The sequence below is a fragment of the Pogoniulus pusillus genome, chromosome 31 (assembly GCF_015220805.1).
Source record: "Pogoniulus pusillus isolate bPogPus1 chromosome 31, bPogPus1.pri, whole genome shotgun sequence".
Classification (NCBI taxonomy): domain Eukaryota; kingdom Metazoa; phylum Chordata; class Aves; order Piciformes; family Lybiidae; genus Pogoniulus; species Pogoniulus pusillus.
Window position 1 is genome coordinate 2794009 of NC_087294.1, and position 21172 is coordinate 2815180.

At 45.4% G+C, this 21172-nt stretch overlaps 1 protein-coding gene across 3 annotated transcripts in view; it reads left to right on the forward strand.

Moving 5' to 3' along the window:
• SCAF8 (SR-related CTD associated factor 8) overlaps positions 1-21172 on the forward strand; it is a 250222-nt gene that overhangs the window by 134229 nt on the left and 94821 nt on the right. Inside the window, exon 22 of one of the 3 annotated variants that reach the window (XM_064169203.1) lies at positions 12252-13389. The exons of the other annotated variants lie outside the window; for them this stretch is intronic. The gene's annotated coding sequence lies outside the window, so the exon portion shown is untranslated. Of the gene's footprint in view, positions 1-12251; positions 13390-21172 lie in introns of those variants that run through there. 3 annotated transcript variants of the gene reach the window in all.

Below are 21172 nucleotides of genomic sequence, written 5' to 3' on the forward strand. Positions count from 1 at the left end.
AGGACTGGCACAACACAGGAGCAGTCATGCCGTGAGTTCCTGGTTTTCCCACAGGACATGTGGTTGCACGGTGGGGATGCTCTCACCGTGTTTGGAATCATAGAATTGTTTTGGTTGGAGAAGACCTTGAGAGCATCAAGTCCAACAGTCAACCTCCAACCACCATGGCCCCTAAAACGTGTCCCACAGTGCCATGTCCACACATTCCTGGAACACCTTCAGGCATGGTGATTCCATCACATCCCTGGGTAACCTGTTCCAATGTCTGACTGTTCTCTCAGTAAAGAATTTTTTCCCTGATGTCCAATGTAGACCTCCCTGGCACAATTTCAGGACATTTCCTCTCATTCTGTCACCCAGTACTGGGGAGAAGTGACCAACCCCCCCTCTCTACAGCCTCCTCTTAGGTAGTTGTAGATAGCAATGAGGTCTCCCCTTAGGCTTCTCTTCTCCAGGCTGAACAGCCTCATCTCCCTCAGCTGCTCCTCATAAGACTTGTTCTCTAGACTCTTCAGCAGCTTTATTGCCCTTCTCTGGACATGCTCCAGCACCTCAATGTCTTTCTTGTGTGAAGGGCCCAGAACTGAACACATGATTTGAGGTGCAGCCTCACTAGTGCTGAGTACAGGGGCACAATCAGTTCCCTGCTCCTCCTGGCCACACTATTCCTGATACAGGCCAGGATGCTGTTGGCCTTCTTAGCCACCTGGGCCCTCTGCTGGCTCATATTCAGCCAGCTGTTAGCCATCACCAGCAGGTCCTTTTTTGGCCAGCAACTTTCCAGCCACTCTGCCCCAAGCCTGTAGCATCACATGGAGTGGCTGTGACCCAAGTATAGGACCCAGCACTTTGTGTTTTTAAACCTCATACAAGTGACCTTGGCCCCTTGATCCAGCCTGTCCAGATCTCTTTGCAGAGCCTTTGTACCCTCAAGCAGATCAACACTCCCACCAATTTGGTGTCATCTGCAAACTTACTGAGGATGCCCTCAATTCCCTTATTCAGAGCATAGATGGAGATACTAAATAGAACTGGCTCAAATATCAAGCCCTGGGGAACACCCCTTGTGACTGGCCACAAACTGGATCTAACTCCATCCAGCACCACCCTTTGGGGCCAGCCAGCCAGTTTTTAACCCAGCATAGTATTCATCCATCCAAGCTATGAGCAGCCAGTTTCTCCGAGAGAATGCTGTGTACCAGCTCTCTGCACCACCAACTCTGTGAGCCCATCCTCACTGCTTCAGCACAGCACAAAATGGTTAATCCCTGCTGTGTTTATGGATATGCCTTTGCCTTGAAGCAAACCAGAAGCATTCCTGCAGTCAGACTCAGCTGAGAAGAGATTAAGGCTGCTCTTCATTAACACTTTGAAGCGTTGTTTGCAGTTTCCAGCTCACACCCTCTGCCATGCTGTAGCCACCTTGATGAGCACTGTTTGGCTTGAATGCAGATAAAGTGCTCTAGCAAGTATGTCAAGAGCTGGCTCATGGTCAGGATTCAGTCATGTAACTTTATGGGCATAGTCCATAACAAACATAAATCTCTGTCTCTCCCCTGGCAAGGCAGAGCAGGATAACTGCTTCAGCCTGAAAAGCTGTAAGACAGCAGATTTGGATGTTTCTTGTCTGGCAAATGTCAAGCATTCAAAAATTGTGGCTTCAAAAATTATGAGACTGGTTTCAGAATCTTAAAAACATAAAATTAAGACTCTGGAACGTCCTTTTCTTTTGCCTTCAGTTCTTCTCAGCCTCTTCAGAGCCTATCAGCATCTAAAATAATATTTTGCACCTTTTCTTTGCATCCGAGTATACAAAAGGAACCAGAAAGATGAAAGCTCTGATTCTCACATGAGCAGCTCTCTTACAGAGAAACATAACATCATGGAGTTAGGAGAAACTCTCCAGAGCTGCAACACTGGATGTGCAAATTATCCTAGGTGTGAACTACCCTAAGTGACCCTGCCTTGGCAGGGAGGTTGGTCTCAGTGATCCCTGGAGGTCCCTTCCAAACTCTAAAGTTTTGTGATTCTGTGATGTGATAAACCCAAGGACTGAGTTTGGCCAGAGTTTGCACAGCATAAGGATGTAGCTTAGATTAGAGAAGTCTTGCTCAAAGAACAAATGTATGGAGTGAAAAAACCCAGGCATGCGTTACCTGAAAGGAGGGGGAAAGAGTGGAGAGGTCAGAGGTGGCTACAGCCTTGATTGTGCAGTGCAGTACATTCGTTTTCAGTCACATACCAGGGAGACTGCTGCAAGGCTACGAGATCCTCCCTCCAGCACAGAACTCTCCCACTCCCACAAAAAGTCCCAGCCTGTGTTTTGGAGTACTGGCAACTGGATTATTGCTTCTGACCCTAACCAAGTCTCAACTACAGAATGCAGTGTGCCTTCAGACTGTTAATTCCTAACCAGTGCCACATGCAACACCATGTCCAATGCAGAAAGGCTTTTAAAGTTCAGCAGGTTTGGCAATCATGTCAGATATGATTTGTCCCGGTTATTTTGAGCTGCTTTCAAGAATAGTATGTGCTCTCTTTGTGTACTCTAGGATTTTCTCATAGTTGTAAGCTTCTCACAGTTGTAAGCTGTCTCATGTGTTTGTTAAACTGGCAGACCCTTGTTAGTTTTGAGGAATATTTCTAAAGGAATCCTTTAAATGTTTAGATGTTTTTGTTATCCACTGTACTTAGAGGCAATTTGAATTTAGCACATTGTGGCTCCACTTTGTCCTCATATCCCTGATGTCTTCATCTTATCACCACTCCTAGGTATATTCTAGTACTTCTGCTCAGTGTTTGCCTGTTCAGTTGTTTGAAAATAACAACTGTAAGAATATTTTTTTGTACAGGTACAGAAGTAACAGTGTTCAGATACTGAGCATTGTTGTTCTTTTTTTCCTCCTAATCCCCCTTAGGTGTAGAAAACACCACTGTAACTTTCAGATTTGGAGGGCCGGACCCAGAGAGTGGTGATGAATGGTGCCACATCCAGCAGGCAGCTGTCACTAGTGGTGTCCCTCAGGGATCAGTGCTGGGCCCCATCCTCTTTAACATCTTCATAGATGATCTGGATGAGGGCATCGAGTCAGTCATCAGCAAGTTTGCAGATGACACTAAGCTGGGGGCAGATGTGACTGAGTTGGAGGGCAGAAGGGCTCTGCAGTGGGACCTTGACTGCCTGGACAGATGGGCAGAGTCCAAGGGGATGGGGTTCAATAGCTCCAAGTGCAGGGTGCTGCACTTTGGCCACAACAACCCCATGCAGAGATACAGGCTGGGGTCGGAGTGGCTGGAGAGCAGCCAGACAGAGAGGGATCTGGGGGTGCTGATTGATACCCACCTGAACATGAGCCAGCAGTGTGCCCAGGTGGCCAAGAGAGCCAGTGGCATCCTGGCCTGCATCAGGAATGGTGTGGTCAGCAGGAGCAGGGAGGTCATTCTGCCCCTGTACTCTGCACTGGTCAGACAACACCTCAAGTACTGCGTTCAGTTCTGGGCCCCCCAGTTTAGGAGGGACATTGAGATGCTTGAGCGTGTCCAGAGAAGGGTGACGAGGCTGGGGAGAGGCCTTGAGCACAGCCCTACGAGTAGAGGCTGAGGGAGCTGGGGTTGTTTAGCCTGGAGAAGAGGAGGCTCAGGGGTGACCTTATTTCTGTCTACAACTACCTGAAGGGTGGTTGTGGCCAGGAGGAGGTTGCTCTCTTCTCTCAGGTGGCCAGCACCAGAACGAGAGGACACAGCCTCAGGCTGCACCAGGGGAAATTTAGGCTGGAGGTGAGGAGAAAGTTCTTCCCTGAGAGAGTCATTGGCCACTGGAATGGGCTGCCCGGGGAGGTGGTGGAGTCGCCGTCCCTGGGGCAGTTCAAGGCAAGGTTGGATGTGGCACTTGGTGCCATGGTCTAGCCTTGGGCACTGTGGTAAAGGGTTGGATTTGATGATCTGTGAGGTCTCTTCCAACCTTGGTGATACTGTGATACTGTGATACTGTGATTTCCTACTGCCTGCAGATACGGCACCAAAATATATAACACATTGTGATGGTTTGGGTGTTCCCTGCCCCCCCCCACTTTGGAAGTCACCCAGACTAGACTCAGCCAGCTCTGGAAATTGAATGAAGCTTATATTTACAGTTGGCACAATATACAAGCAGATATTTACAGTATATACAGTTATAGACAGAAATAGACAAGGGAAAAGGTAATACAGAAACACAACAGCCCTCCCAGAAACCTGAGTCCCCAGGAGGGGCTCTCAACCACCCTTCCACCTTCTCCCACCCCTCTCAACCTTACCCCAGTCCCAAGGAAGAATGGAGGTTCGGCCAGGGGGTTAGGAAGCAAAGTGGATTAGTCAGAGAAACGGAGGGTGAGGTTAGAGAGAGAGATGCAGCTCAGAGCTCGCCAGCAGCAGTGAGAGAAGTGATTATCTATGTTTTTATTACTTAGAATCATAGAATCATAGAATCAAGAAGGTTGGAAGAGACCTCCAAGATCATCCAGCCCAACCTAGCACCCAGCCCTATCCAGTCAACCAGACCATGGCACTGAGTGCCTCATCCATTTTTTTCTTGAACACCTCCAGGGACAGTGCCTCCACCACCTCCCTGGGCAGCTCATTCCAATGGGAAATCACTCTCTCTGCCAACAACTTCCTCCTAACATCCAGCCTACTTGTTCTTATACATCTCAGCAAGCCTATGAGTGAAGTAGACATCATCATTGTTTTCCTTCCACAGCCTGTAATCTAGTTCTTCTCCCCAAAACATTCTAGCCTGCTTCAAACTGGCACACACATGATGTTCCAAATGTTATTATTCCCTTGTCAGAGTAATCTCTAACATCAGGGCCAGGGCCTTCATAATCTAATTCAAGTGTCTGCAATTGTCAGCATTTCTTTACTGTAAAGGCTGGGACATTTGACTTCAAAGAACAGTCAGATCAAGGTAGTTCGTGTAGCCTACTCTCTACCCACAAACTTTAACTGACAGTTAAATTCAGTTCAATGATACAGACTTTGTACCGATTGCTAACATGAGGAAAAGTTTTGCATTTGCTGTTAATCTCTGTTTGGCAATTCTGAGTGCTGCTGAAGTTCCCTGTCAGTCAATACACCAACACTACATTTTTTATATACAGCTTCACATGTCTGCTTTTGGAAGAAATGTGTGGGACTCATCTCACTTAACCTTACCCTTGCAAAACATTTCCTCTGCAAAGCTGACTGTTTTGTCTCTCTAGTGCAGAGTGATTGCTGTATGGTGGGAGTGGGACACCTACACTTCTCTCACAGCTGCTTCTGTTAGACACTTAGGCAAGCATGGGACAAATTTTTCTCCCATCACTGAGTGGCTCTAGATTACTGTGGCTGAGCATATGACAATTATCTTGGGTTTGGTTGCTTAAAGAGTAGTGTATAGTGCCACTAAAGATGTCCTGAAGAGTTCCTACAGCATAGCTGGAGAACTTTTTATAACAGGATGTGAGGTAGTGACTTCAAACTGGAAGCATGCAGATTTAGATTAGATGTTAGGAAGAACTTCCTTAACATGGACGTGGTGAGGCACTGAAACAGGATGCTCACAGAACATGGCAAGGCTCCAAGCTTGGAAGTGTTCAAAGCCCAGTTGGATGGTGCCATGAGCAACCTGGTCTAGTAGGTGCTGTCTGTGCCCGTGGCAAGGAGGTTGAAACCAGGTGACTGTTAGGGTCCCTTCCAACCCAAACTGTTCTATGATGTGCTAATAAGGCAGAAAACCTTTAGGGTGTCTGAAAAGGCACTAGGCACTAAAGTGTAGATAAGTGAGTCCCATCCTTGTGTACCCAGCTCAGCTGAGATGAGTGGTCCCCCACCCCATTCTGTATGACTGAACTGGCTCCCCTGCACATTATTTGAGGTGTAAGAAGAGATTTTGTGTCATTGGGACTGCATCTCTGTATGCAGCTTCAGCCACCATGGAAAAGCATCGGTCAGGAGCACATAGACTGAATGTTTCAAAAACGTGCATCATAACTGTGCAAAGATTTTGGACCACTGTACAATTACTGTAGATGAATTATCTCCATTTCTCAAGTCACAGTAATATCAACCTATCAACTTTGTCTCTTTTCCTTGCAGTTGAGGTGCACCTCTGAAATCTCTGTATCTGCCTTTGCCTCAGGCATCACAGGCTTTGACTGTGCTCAGCCTGGCATGCCCTTGGGTCTGTGAGATGTGCCCCACTGTAGTGGCAGGAGCCAGCTGATGCTAACAGATTCACAGATTGCATTGGGTTGGAAAGGACACTCAAAAAGTCTTCTCGTCCAGCCCTGCCAATGCCTGTCCTTTTCCCCAGACCAGTCTCACCAGATCTATGTTTCTGAGTTGGGAAACTCGCTCAGGTGACCTCATCTGCAGGTTCCACTAATCCTGGGGGAACAAAGCAGTGTCGTATCCATGTCTTGAAGCTCAGGGCTCTTCAAAGTACATGAAGCCCATAGGCAACATATGTCTATGTCCACACAGAGAGAGGGCAGTTCAACCACTGAGCAGGATGGTGCAGTCCCCTTCACACACACACACACACACACACACACACCCCGCCTTTCTCTGCTAGGAGATGACTGTGTGTTGATACCCTGCACAGAAAAGAGAGTTCACCCCCCAGCAGCTCACCTTTCCTTTGCTTGTAAAGTAGACAAGCTGAGCAGGTTTCATTTCTAGATTGCAAAGAGAACAACGATGATCTTTGAAGAGAGAGGTTGCTACAACACATACATCTTTCCATGTCAAAAGAGCATCAGCTCTTCTGCTCATAAGGCAACTTCTACCTGTTTGGGTTTGGTTTTTTTTTTTCTCAAGCCCTGTTACTGTTTTTCTCTTCCCTTGTTTGCAAAAGTCTTGATCCCAGGAAAGGTCAGAAATCCTAGCCCTGCCTCTGACAAAAAGACAAAGGTAATTTTAGTATCTGGATGTCCACATTTCCCAGTGAAGTCTCTTAAATCTTTGAATTTAAAATCCCTAGAGCTGTTCTCAGAGAGACAGAGACATCTGGTTTATCTCAGTCTCAGGACTTTTGACTTCCTGTAACAAGGGAGGTTTTGTGGGAATCCTCTGCCTCAGTGGTCAGACAGCAGGCAGTATGTCACAAGCAGTCCTGGTTCAGGCTGTCTTGCCCATCCTTCCTTCTCCTATTCCCTTCTGTTGCACTGGAGAAAGTCAAAAGTATTTGTGTGTCTTCTTCATGCCTATGTGTCTCTGTAACAAAGTTAGTATCTTTTCTTTTGAAGCCTTGAGCAATGAAGCCTATTTGAGAGGCATCCCTGTCCATGGCAGGGAGGGGTGGAGTAGATGATCTCTGAGGTCTCTTCCAACCTAAGCCATTCTATTATTCCATGATTCTTTTCACTAGAAATCATAGAGTCATAGAATGGTCCAGGCTGGAAGGGAGCTCCAAAGATCATATAGCCCACCCTGTCCACCCCATGTGTTGTCATTCCTCACCCCCCTGCCCTGGCCAGCAGTCAGCAGGGACTTCCTCTGCCAGGGTTTGAGCAAGATTGAGCAGAATTGAGCAGTCTGAAAAATAAGGAGATCAGGCAGGGTAATGCTAAGGTCACTCTGACAAGAAGCACAGCTGCAGGGAAGTGGCCTTGGGGAGGCTAGCAGAGAAGCTGAGAAAGTTAGCTGCTATCTGTAGCTGAGCTGTGCAAGGGGGCCTTGAAGGGGGGCAGGCTAACAGCAAATGTTGCTGTTAGTGGAGCCTATCGAAGGTACACACACATGTACCCAATCCTCTATATAAGCATCACTCTTAGCTTCAGTAAATGGGTTGACTTCCTATGTATCATACTGGTATAAGCTCCTGTCTTTCCAGTCTCCCACATGGCCTTTGAGCAGCCCAGCAATCCTCAACTAGATCAGGTTACCCAGAGGCCTGCCAAGCCTCACCTTGAATATCAGCAGGGGAGAGGCCTCAACTGCCTCTCTGGACAATGTGTTCTGGTGTTTCACCACCCTCACAGTGAAGAACCTGTTCCTAACATCCAATCTAAATCTGCTCTTTTCTAGTTTGAAGCCATTGCCCCTCGTTCTGTCACTGCAGGCCTTTGTAAGCAGCCTCTCTCCATCATTCATCTTAGGCCCCCTTTAGTTACTGGAAGGCTGCTATTAGGTCTCCCCAGAGCCTCTTCTTCTGCAGGCTGAACAACCCCAGGTCCCTCAGCCTGTCCTTGCTGCAGAGGTGCTCCCCAAATCCAGTGGAATATATCCCTAAATATCAAATCAAATTGAATTTCTGGTTAATTGAAGGGAAGATGGGCTTTGTGTTGTATTCAATTTCAGTTTCTGCTGGCCCCAGATTCTTTCAGTCCAGAACTGAAAATACAATGTTGTATGTCACTGGGAATGAACTGGGGGCTCTGGTTTTGCCTCAGGAAGCAATCCTGTGAGTAGCTAAGATAGCATAAGCAGTATATATGTCATAGAATGAGAAGCAGAAAAGGTCTGCCAAATAACCCAAATTAGGTAAGAGTGATCTGTGCCTCCTGTGTTTATGGCATCAGCTTATGTCTCCACAAAGGTTAATGTAAATGATGATCCTTACTTTGACAGGCTCAGTATCAGCAGTCCTGTTTGCGTTAGCAGTCCTTGTTCAGTGTGTTTCTGATCAAGAAGTTATGCAAGATAAACAGTAGACAGTAATTTTGCAGCTTGGAATTTTGTGAAGTTGTGCAACTGATTGGTTTCCAAAGGAGGTATTGGAGTGGTCTGACTTTGCTGCTGTCTTAGTGGGAGGTTTCCACTGCACGAAACTCATTTTTAAGAGGCTATGAAAGAATTCCAGTAAGCCTAAATTGAACAATATTTCAGCAGAGCACATACTTCATAAAAGTAGCTATGTGGATGTAAAATCAGTTGTCAGTCAGACTCTATTCTCACTAGAAATCTTTCCTCTGTAGTGCTTTCATTTTCAAAGTGTATATAATACTTCACTTTAGAACATATTTACTAGATGATCAGCTTTATTTGAACAAGACTGTAGGGCAGACTACTTGAATTGTTTCTGCTCTCATGTGTGCTAGGGAAATTGGTCTAGGACACAGGGGGTTTTTACTTAAACTCAAGGAGAAACTTGAGAGAGTGATTTCCCATTGGAATGGGCTGCCCAGAGAGGTGGTGGAGGCACCATCCCTGGAGGTCTTCAAGAAAAGACTGGATGAGGCATTTGGTGCCGTGGTCTGGTTGACTGGATAGGGCTGGGTGCTAGGTTGGACTGGATGATCTTGGAGGTCTCTTCCAACCTGGTTGATTCTGTGATTCTATTCTTCGGGGATGACAGAGCACTGTGATGGGCTGCACACAGAGGTTCTAGGGTCTCCATCTCTGGAAACATTCAAAACCTGGATGTGTTCCTGTGCAACCTGATTTAGGTGTGCCCATGTTAGCAGGGAGGTTGGTCTAGATGATCTCCAGTGGTCCTTTCCAACCCCTATGAATCTGTGTTTCCATGGTCATTATGTGAGTGTGTTAATTATTTGGAAACCATGCACAGAGAGCAGTTTTCAGTTATACACCATACAGCATAGTTCTGCAGGTATTTTCCCTTGTTTTGGTAGTTGTTCATATTCTCACCAGCAGCTTGGATGAAAGGTTAGAAAGTACACTTCATAAATGCATAGAGCAGCACAAGCACGTTGGAAGTGAGGAGATAAACACAACCTTCATAAAGTAGCAGAGTAGCTTAGAGAACATCAGCTTCCCAGAAGTTCAGTTAGAGCAAGTGCAGAACTGTACATAGAGCTCAATGTCGCAGAACCAGCCAGGTTGGGAGAGACCTCCAAGCTCATCCAGTCCAACCTAGCACCCAGCCCTAGCCAATCAACCAGACCATGGCACTAAGTGCCTCATCCAGGCTTTGCTTGAACGCCTCCAAGGATGGTGACTCCACCACCTCCCTGGGCAGCCCATTCCAATGCCAATCACTCTCTCTGCCAACAACTTCCTTCTAACATCTTGAGGCTGTGTCCCCTTGTTCTGTTGCTGGTTGCTTGGGAGAAGAGACCAACCCCACCTGGCTACAACTTCAGGTAGTTGTGGACTGCAATGAGGTCACCCCTGAGCCTCTTCTCCAGGCTGCACACCCCCAGCTCCCTCAGCCTCCCCTCATAGGATTTGTGTTCCAGGCCTCTCACCAGCTTTGTCGTCCCTCTCTGGACACCTTCCAGCACCTCAACATCTCTCTTGAATTGAGGGGCCCAGAACTGGACACAGTACTCAAGGTGTGGCCTGACCAGTGCTGAGTACAGGGGAAGAATAACCTCCCTTGTCCTGCTGGCCACACTGTTCCTGATGCAGGCCAGGATGCCATTGGCTCTCCTGGCCACCTGGGCACACTGCTGGCTCATCTTCAGCCTACTATCTACCAGCACCCCCAGGTCCCTTTCTTTCTGTCAGAGCAGCTTAGAAAACATTACCTTGCCAGAAGCTGAGTTAGAGCAAGGGCAGAACTGTACATGTAGCACAGAGTAATGAGCTGCACGGAAATACAAGTAGGAAGCAACTGGCCAAGCAGCAGTTCTGCAGTCAAGACCCAGTGTCACAATGATCACAAGCCAAACATGCCCCCAGTGATGTGCTACTGCAAACAAGGCCAGCACTGTCATGGGCAACAGGAAGGGAAGTAATCAAGTGTAAAATGTAATTATTTTACTCTTCTGTTATTAAGGCCTCAGTGGAAGAGCTTTACCCATTTGCCAGAGCTGCAGTTCAGGTAGGACCCAACAAGAGAGCAAGCTGGGCCCAAGGTTCTAAAACACATGGGTCTTCAAGGGAAGGCTGAGGGCTTGTTTAGTCTAGAAGTGAGGGGAGGAAGGAAAACATGATAGCAGCCTTCCTATGGCAATGAGTGACCCTAAAGAGGAAGGGATTTAGCTGCTCTGTGTCTGTCACTACAGGAAGCAATAATAGACTTAAGCATCAAATGGCTTAGGGGGAATCTGTGGAAACTTCAGCCTTGCAGATGTTTAAAATAAAGCTTAGACAGACATCAGCAGGTCTGGGATAGATCCAGGAATGGGCAGGGAGAGCTCTCAAATGACCTACTGGCCCAATTCCTTTAGTGATATCTGTCTATCGATGTGATAATCCTCATCACTATGCATGCAAAAAGTATTTTAGACATACCCACAGAATTTCAAGGTGTGTAGCAGAAAAGTTACTATTAGTTCTGGAACTGATTGCTTGATTTCCATATTCAAACTGGATGGAAGCAATTATACTTTTCCTAGTTTTGCCTATGTCAGTATTGATTAAAATTACCAGGGTCTAATGGCTTTGTGAATGGTCTCTGTGAATAAGTAGGTGAATGTAGCCAGATACCTGTTGTAGCATACAAAGCACTCAGTTGCAGCAGTAAGAAAGTATTGTCTTTACTTGTATTCCATGGAAAGAGATGGACATCTTTTAGAGGTTGCTTAAGAAGTGAGTGAAAAACCCTCCAGAGGTGCCTCTGGTTTTCACCTGTTCTGCAGCAAATATATACTGGAAGTCTATTCTTGGTCTTTCCTTTCCTCTGCCCGTAGCACCAAAAGTTTGGTTTCCTGAGAAGCAAAGTGTCTGTACTTCACAGAGGACTATTACATGGTCAGGAAATCAGAGTAGATCATCTAGTGGTCTTTTCTGCAAAGCCTGTTCAGGGAGTCATTCATGAAGGATTAATGGTTGTTATGATTAATAGCTATTATCAAGACATACTGGACATTACTAATATGTTTAAGAGAGAGCTCTACACCAGACCTACATAAACCATGTATTAATCTGCTGAATCCTTACACATTTATCATTTATTCTCTAAATAGTTTACCTTGTAACTTGTGTGCAGTGGGTGTGAGAGAGAGTGCAGCATTTTTAGCCAGAAAATTTGCAACTAAAAAACTGTTCTTTACGAAGATAATATTTTCATGGAAGTTTTAAAGTTCTAAGCTCCTGGCCACTGAAGAGGAAAATCAGTAGCTTTTATTTTAATACTGGTTTCTTTAATCTTGTGTGATATTCCAGGACACCTTTCTCCCTCACGAGCATCCTGTGGCTAGAAGAGAGACTGTAAACCTTATTCCAAATCTGTCATTTATGAAGCAGTTGCTATTGCCTGTTTGAAAAAACCCAAAACCAAAAGAAGAAAGGGGGGAAAGTCTCACTGTTAGGGCTTTTTAGACATTGGAATTACACTCCAGCAACCACTGATGACTAGTTATTGTTCCTTTTGTCAACAGGCAAGATGAAGGAGGTTCTGGCAGCTTACCATGTCCCGGGCTCTGCAGAGTTAAGTGAGAAGTGCACCCATGTTCTAGCATGCATCACATCGCATCTTGGGTCTGAAGTGCCAGAAGGATCCCAGCGCTGCAGACTGAGACGGCTCTGAGCACCTCAGTACCCCGTTTCTGACAGAACCCAGGGATGGCAAACTTACCTACCAGTATTACCTGTCTGGGGCAGGTTTAATTTTATAAATTAAAGCCATAAACTCTGTGAGTTTCTAAAGCACATTTGTGCGGGTGAGGATGATCTGCTCAGATGAACAGTTTTGCGTGCATCGGAGAGAGAGGTTCTTCTGCTGGACCAGAAGATGACAGTGGACTGTAGAGTGTAACTAAAATCATTTGTAGCATCTCCTAGTGCCAATAATAGAAGAAAAGGTTGCCAGAAGATCCCGTAGGGAATCAGACATGCTTTGTTTTGGTCTGCACACTTTAAGAAACGTTGTGGTTTTTTAAAGATACCCACTTTTCCATGACACCATGAATGCAGTCGCTGTGGCTGTCTGTATTCTGGAAATGATGCATCCCTCATCAGACATTGGAACTGCTTTAGATTTGGGATGAATCCTTACGTTATGGACTATCGTGACATACTAGAAGGGAAAAGTTCCAGGGCTCTTATTTGACTAGATATCTCCAACTACTTCCTGTTAGTGTCCTGAAAGGAGGAAGAAAGGGCAGGAGGTAGAAGTTGAATTTTAAAAAAAATAGAAATTGCAGTTCTTTACTGGCATATGCACCCATCCTACTGTGTGGCTGATCCAGTAACCAAGGGCAGAGAACAGACTAAGCTACCTGAGCCCTCACATGGGAGGTCTGTGGTCTGGGGCAGCATTTGCTAATTTTGCCTGTTAAGTAGTGGTAGAAGGGAAGGAGCACATCTGTGCCCCACCACACGTGAAAAGGACATACTTGCCACCCCCCTATTTATTTTTGCTCTTTCAAAAGTTGAGGTGTGCATTATTTGGAATGCTGTAGCCTGTGGTCTCTTCACGTGTGCTTAGTGAGAACCTTCCAGCAGGACGATTCCCATGACAGTGTAACTGCATGATGACCACGGCTTTGGGCCTGTATAATAAAGATCTAAATTCAACATTTTGCTTCTCATCATTTTTTTCTACCTTTTTGTTGTATTTATGAGTCTTTGATTGGAATCCTGCTTACTGTTGATCATTGTCTAGAATAAGATTTGGGAAAAACTGTTAAGAGAGAAAGGTATTCGTATGCTTGGACCTTCCTTTAACATTGTTTAGACCAGGCAGAAGGATACAGAATGTTAGCAAACAAAGAGCGATGCTTAAACTCATTTTGCACACGAGGCCTTAGGGTATTAAGGAGATCAGGCTCTTTGCATCCTGGATTTAAGGCCATACTAAAGTATTTGACATCTGGTCTCTATTAATTAGTAATTCTGGCAAGGTATAAGGAGGAAAAAACCAAAAATTTAAACTATAAAAATATTCTTCGTGTAGCAATTAAGTTTGTGTGAGCAAAGACTGCACATTGCATTTCCACAAGTAATGAGGTCCTGACAAGCTTCCCCTGGCTGTGCTGCTGGGTTTTGTCCTGCTGACACTCTGGTTAGCTTATAGCAAACATCTGAGTTCATGTCAACAGAGCATCCTTGTCCTTTGACTCCTCTCAGTCAGGCATCACTGTTATCCTGCATCTTGTGTAGCTGCATGTGTATGGGTGGCAGAGTGCACACTGCCGTGAAGTCCATACCAGTGCATGTGAGCATGAAGGGGGTCAGACAGCAGCATCTCAATGCAGTTAATGCAGTTTGATGATCAATGTAAGGTAATCTAAGGCTGTGCTCCTGCTTTCAGGAGTCAGTCCTGTCTTCCCCTTCTGCCCCACTCACACCTACACACCGGTGATGCTTCCCTGTTCTGCCTGAAAATGTCCTCATTGCAAGTGCAGCACTAGTGCCAGGTGGTCAGTCTGACACCAAGAAAAGGATGAGAACCAACATCTTTTTTATCAGCAGCCTAGTTTTAGGTCAGTTTACACTGGTGGAGGAACATGCCTTCAGATCCCTCTAACTGCCAGCTAACTACTCCTACTGCCTAAACTTTCTGTTGAACCACATTGCTTTCTCATGACTAAGAAGTTAATTAAATCCATTTGAAAAAAACAATAGCAACACCTTCAAACCTCGAGATGCAGGAAAAATCCATTGCCATGGAAGGAATGCATTCTTGCCATTCAAATGGCTTTGGAGATCATAACCTTTCCATGGAAACAGAAGTGAAAGCTGGGTGCCGTAGCAGTACCAGGGCAAGTGTAAGCCCCCCGTGCTAGCAGACCTTTAGCTATTAATTTGGTGTATGTTCAGTATGTGTGCAGCTGGACCCACCACAACTGTAGATGCTTGAGCTTGACCGTGGCACCATTTGAATTTGAATGTCAACAAGAATTGTGTGAAGAGCAGGGCCTGCTTTGAAGAAAGAGCTTTTTGTCTGCGGCACACCGGAGGCTGCTGCAAGCTCCTGTTGGGTGAACTTTCCTGACAAGATGTGTGACTGTTGCCCATCTGCCGAAGGAGCGATTAAAAACCAAAACATAACAAAACAGGGGAACCTCCCAGCACTCCAATAAGGGCAGAGGTTGCATCTTTTTGTTCTTTGGATGAATCGCCCTTTGAGAAGCCTCCCCATGCTTTCCCTTGGCATCTGGACAAGCCCTTCTTTGTGGAGGGACATGAATATGGAGAGACCTGCAGTGCACCCATCACTTCAGCCAGCTTCAAAGGAAGGTTTCTGAAATCATTATTTTATGGCAACTTTGAACAGCTGAACTGAGGCAGTGCTGTCTTTACAAACAGTAGTAGCTGACCTCTATGACTTGGAGCAACTCAGTGTTTGCACAATTGGAACAAATCATTAATGTGGACTATGAGTTTAGCAGGCAAGAGTGTTGGTTTTGCTGACCGAGTGCAGTATGTAAATACGTAGTTCACGTTCAAATAAGATGATCTGAAGTCATTTCCTTAGCAGACAAAAATCCATTCCAAGAATAAGCAATGTGTTCAGGGACCAGACCTGAGATGAATAGTAGGTGCAGAGACAGATCTTCTGTTCAGTGTTGTTTGGGTATTAGATATCTTAAAAAAAATGTTCTTCAGGTCACAGCTGGGCTTTGGGTGACAAAGCATGAACATGTCTCTGCTGTAGCTGGCCACACCAAATCTTACCTGTGACTGCAGTTCTGTTCCTACTGCCAGTCTGCATTGCTGTGGTGGCATGGGCTTTTATAAACACCACCTTCAGATTGCTTGCATTTACATTCCCTTGAGTTTTAACTGTGTGTGCATGTACATGCTGCTGTTGATTCATGCTGTTCATGCAAGGGAAACCCCTGCAGCTGGCTGTCATGCAGGCATTTAGGTGTTAGTTATTACTCAAAAAGCCCCCAGGTTTTGAGAAGCTATGACTATATTTCTTGAGCAATTACCTATCTTACCTTTTAAATTCTATCTTACCTTTTACATTCTTCATTGCAGCCTTCATCTAGAAATCTCCACACACCTATCAAATACTAAATAAGGGAGTCTCAGGGAAGTTTCTAGGCAGTGTCCATTTTATTCTAATGTATAGGTAGGTGAGCCAAGCCACTGGAGAGCAAAGTAACTTCATTGATAGTTCACAATGAAGTTGCTGCACTACAATCAACAGTAAACAAAACTAACAATAACTCTATAAGCAAGTGAATGTCTTAAGAAGTTACTAGCATGAAGTGGAGGCTCAGGGGTGACCTCAGTGCTGTCTGCAACTACCTGAAGGGAGGTTGTAGCCAGGTGGGGTTGGTCTCTTCAATAGAACAAGGGGACACAGTCTCAAGTTGTGCCAGGGGAGGTCTAGGCTGGATGTTAGGAGGAAGTTCTTCCCAGAGAGAGTGATTGGCATTGGAATGGGCTGCCCAGGGAGGTGGTGGAGTCACCATCCCTGGAGGTGTTCAAGAAATGACTGAATGAGGCATTTTGTGACAGGGCTGGGTGCTAGGTTGGACTGAATGATCTTAGAGGTCTCTTCCAACCTGGTTGATTCAGAGATTGAGGTGGGGAGATTCAGAGTGGATGTGAGGAGGAAGTTGTTCATCATGGGAGTGGTGAGACCCTGGAATGGGTTGCCCAGGGAGGTGGTTGAGGCCCTATCCCTGGAGGTGTTTAAAGCCAGGCTGGACGAGGCTGTGCCAGTCTGATCTAGGGTAGGGGGTTGGAACTAGATGATCCTTGTGGTCCCTTCCGACCCTGACTGATTCTATGATTTTTGTCACTCTGTGGAATTTGTCTTCTATGCAAGGAGAGCCCCTCTGTCCTGTCAGCAGCTTCACCTCACCTCAGCTTTTTCTAGAGCTCTGTGCCTGTCCACTCTCTATCTTATAAGAAAAAATTAGGTTGCATTACTCCATGTGATAATCTTAACTGCTTCCCAGAATTGCTGAAGGGTCACCTTTGTAGTTTGTGTTGGTTCAGTTCTTTGCCAGTTTCAAGGCTGTCTTCTTCTGTGCTTTGGTTGGCACCTTCCAAACAACAAATTATGTTCTCAAGGTTGTGTATGGTTTTGAAATTAGTCTTTGGTGATGAAGTGGGAGGAAGAGGACATGCTCCTGGGTACATTGCAAAGAATGGGAGTTTCTGTGGTGTGTCACTGGGCTCTGCACAATTCCCTTCATAGCTGGTGATGTGCAGGCACTCCCTGCTGTGAGATAGGAGGTGCAGAGCCAATGAAATGCTCACTGTCACTGCTGTCACTGTTTCTCTTAAACCACAGGGCAGAGGTGGAAGCTGAAGTGATGGGTAGAAATAATGGCACTCGTAGAGGCCAATAGTGACCCTGACTGGGAAAATCCTGTCTGTACAAAGAACTTGTGCAGAAGAGGATAGGCGGCCAGGCACTCTCTCACAAACTTGTATATTGAACTGTTGAAGTGGGGAAATTGCACTGAAAATGGAAAACATGCCACTCACACCAGTTCTGCTTTTCGCCAAGCCCAGAGCTTTGCATTATTTTCTCTCTTTTTGTTACTATGAATAAGCAGGGAAAACAAACAAACAAACAACAGGTTAAGAAAAGTTGCCACATTCCATCTTACAGGGAAGTAGGTAGATTCAGTATTAACTCAAACAGTTGAATTAAGTGTTTTTGAATTTAGAAGCAAGAGGCTGCTACTGGCTGCAGGAGCCATGCCATGCCTGACTGTGCTGCAGGATGCAGCATCCTCCTGCTGGGAGGAAGAAGGCACTGCTCACCCATGGCCCCACAAGGCCCATTTCATGGCAGATGAGCTTTGGCAGGACAGGGAAAGCATTTCCTACCTCTTTGGTGCTCTAGGGGACAACACAGTCATCATAGTGGTAGCAGGATATGGATGGGACCTGAACAGAAGCTAGATGTATTTGCAATATGCTGACATTCTAAAAGCAATAATCAATTACTCAATTCCCAAGGAGTGTGGTGGATTCCCTGGCAGTGTGCTTAAGTCAAGCTTCATAACCACTCAAAGGGTGATGTCACAGTTCAAGTATAATTGTTATGCTTGATCACAGAATCATAGAATCAAGAAGGTTGGAAGAGACCTCCAAGATCATCCAGTCCAACCTAGCACCCAGCCCTAGCCAGTCAACCAGACCATGGCACTAAGTGCCTTATCCAGGCTTTTCTTGAACACCTCCAGGCACGGTGCCTCCACCACCTCCCTGGGCAGCCCATTCCAATGCCAATCACTCTCTCTGGGAAGAACTTCCTCCTAACATCCAGCCTATACTTCCCCTGGCACAACTTGAGACTGTGTCCCCTTGTTTTGTTGCTGGTTGCCTGGGAGAAGAGAACAACCCCACCTGGCTACAGCCTCCCTTCAGGTAGTTGTAGACAGCAATGAGGTCCCCCCTGAGCCTCCTCTTCTCTAGACTAAACAACCCCATCTCCTTCAGCCTCTCCTCATAGGGTTTGTGTGTACTGTTACTAATGTGTGCACTGCAGAAGATCAGAAAGACCTCAGACCTGATGATCAAAGTGACCTTGAGTTCTAATCACAGATACCCTCAACAGCAGCTACCCTCACTTTACTTCAGTAATCAGTGCTTTTGCAGTAGAGTTCATGCTCTGTCTCCGTGGGAAGCTACAAGTGCAGAGATCGAACCATCAGTGGATATCAGAGAAACAGCAACTTCAATTGTACCTGCAGTAGTCAGCTAAACAATTACATGTGCCTTAAGATCCCAAATACATAAGTTCAGACTGAACAAAACAAAGCCCTGGCTCTTATTTAGGCATAACACTTCCTATTAAAACCAACTAAACTGGAGAAATAGAAACTAAATATTGAAACCAGTTTTGCCTATCACCTTTAGTGTAATTCTGGATGCTAACTAGAACATTGCTTACTTGTGTGCAAGATGTTTTGTTCTGACCAACATAGCCAAAAATGTGAGATCCAGATCACAGAAGTGCTGTCAGGCATGTCAGTGTGTCCTCTGTGATACAGATTTGGATGGTTTCAGGATTTCTCCTCCCAACAACTTTATGTGTAGTGCATTGTATGAGATGAATTTAGAATCAGTAACTTTTACAAGACCCAGATGTGGATCTGCTGTTTAGTTTAGTTTAGTTTTGTTACTATTGTACATCAACAACAGAACTGCAAAAGGTATGTCAGAATGTGAAAGTCCAAGTTAGCTAAGGCAGAGACCTTCATGGTTTCCAGCTGTGGGACCCTGTCTGTGTCACATGTACACCCCTGCTCCTCAGCAGTGGGTATGTTAAACAACTGATTAGTGCTGGTCTGAAGTTTCTCTGATGAAAGCACTGCCCTGCACACAATTGTGTTATGTGCTACATAGCCCGTGTCAGATGCTAAACACCTTGGCCCTATTTAGCTTAGGTAACAACTGAACCACTTGCAGACCTGGAGGAATAGGCTCTCTGAAGTCAAACCACAGGTTGGCAGATATGGGACCTGCTGTTTATGTTTGCTGGAAAAGCTCCTTTGCCCAGCAGGGGAAGCAGGAATGGCCTGCATAAGTGAAACCATGTCTCCAAAACTTGGAACAGGTATTGTCATCTGTATCTGGAAGGCACTCAAAGGAATAAAACACCTGCTTTTTAGTGTGTGTGTTCTGTACATCAGTCAGTGCTTCTCCTACAGGCGTTCTCACAGCCTCCCTCTGATTACCTGCAGTGGCACAGAGCAGGAGAAAGGCTTGGTAGCTCAGCCTTGAAATGGTCTTCATTTCTTCCCTCACTGTTGCAGTACGACTCCACATAACTGAGTTCAAGCACTGTTGCAAGAAGAAGAGCATGGAATTTTCTCAGCTGTTAAGGAAATCTCAAAGGAGAAGAATATTCATTCCTATTCCAGTTCCACTTCTCAGGGAATTTTACAATCAGCTACTGCAGGTGTGATTCAGCACAGTCCATCCCATCTCCAGGCCAGAACATTAAATTTCTCAAATTCCACAATTTACAAAACATAGTCAGTGGTGAGGCTCCATTTTTTGTGCTGTCATTGTCATTTTCTGCAGGATTTTTTAAGGTTTGCCAATCCAGAGACACCAATTTTCCCTTCTTTATTCACAGGCTTAAATTCAGGAGACCCAGGATCATTAAGCAACATGTGATGACTCAACAGATGATGGATCAAAGTAGTCTTGGAGTGCATTGTGACACAGAGACAATCAGTAGGAGAACTTCTTCATAGTAATTAATTACTTTCCAGGCCCTGAGCCCTTCTTGTATGTAATCATTTTGTTATCTCTTCCTATAGTAGTAGAGAGTATGTGCCTGCACTGTTGAGTAGGAGACGCTTGTGCTAAGAGTTCCAGACCAAATTCCTGTAATTCAGTTACCTCTTTAAGTCCACAGTAAGACTTGCATAAACTTCTGTGGGACCAAAGCTTGGTCCAGGATGGTGAATATGGGTCAGTGCACAGCAGAGACACAGACTGCTATGCAGAAAATCAAAGGTTCTTCACCAGGTACAGAAGTCTTTGTCTACAGCATGATAACATCGCTGAGTAACCAAACTATCTGTGAGCCAGAGTAGGCTTAGAAATTCAAGGGAGAAAAAGAGTGTCCTGGGTGATGAAGATATCCATGTTATGTGTCTGTTCAGTAGCACAACAGATTCTGTCCCCAGTTAAGTCAATGGAAATCAATTAATTTTAAACATTCAAGGCTAGCAGCAACTGAATACAAAAGAAACAAGAAGCAAGCACAGAAATACAGGATGGCACAGTGCATTTTTGCTGAAATAATTATTTTTTTACTCTTTCAAAAGCTTAAATGGAAAATTCAGTTATCATCTTATGCCTTACTTCAGCAGTACCAGGGACACACTAGGCTTTGAGACCAAATGAACTCTCTTGTACCCTAAGATTCCTGCTCTCTAGTCAAGATAATGGATGAAAAATAATAGACATGTACAAAGATAGAGGATGGTTCTTCAGCAATGACAGCACTTAGCATGAGAAATGCTGCCGTTTGGCTTTGGGAGGGCAAATTCATGTTCAGTAGCATGTTTCCTTGGCTCTGTCCCCTGTAGGTCTTTCCTCCGTCCTTGCTACCTTTCTATTTGTGCACAGCGAAGGTAAAGCCAAGCTCTGAGTCATGCAATGAAGTTGCAGTCAGTGACCAGTTTTGCTTCATTGTGGCAAAGCTGTGTACAACCTTTCAGGGCAATTGGCCAGTGCGGAACCAACGTTGACTGTGTGGCCACCTTTGATCTTTGATGTGCACTCCAAGCAAAACGTCTGCCACATTCCAGGGTAAATCAAGGAGGACTATCTGAGGTCAGAGCTCCATTAAAGTGTTCCGATGGAGATAGCTGGGAAGTGCAAATCATACAGCATTCAAAAGCAGATGAATAAGGCCTTG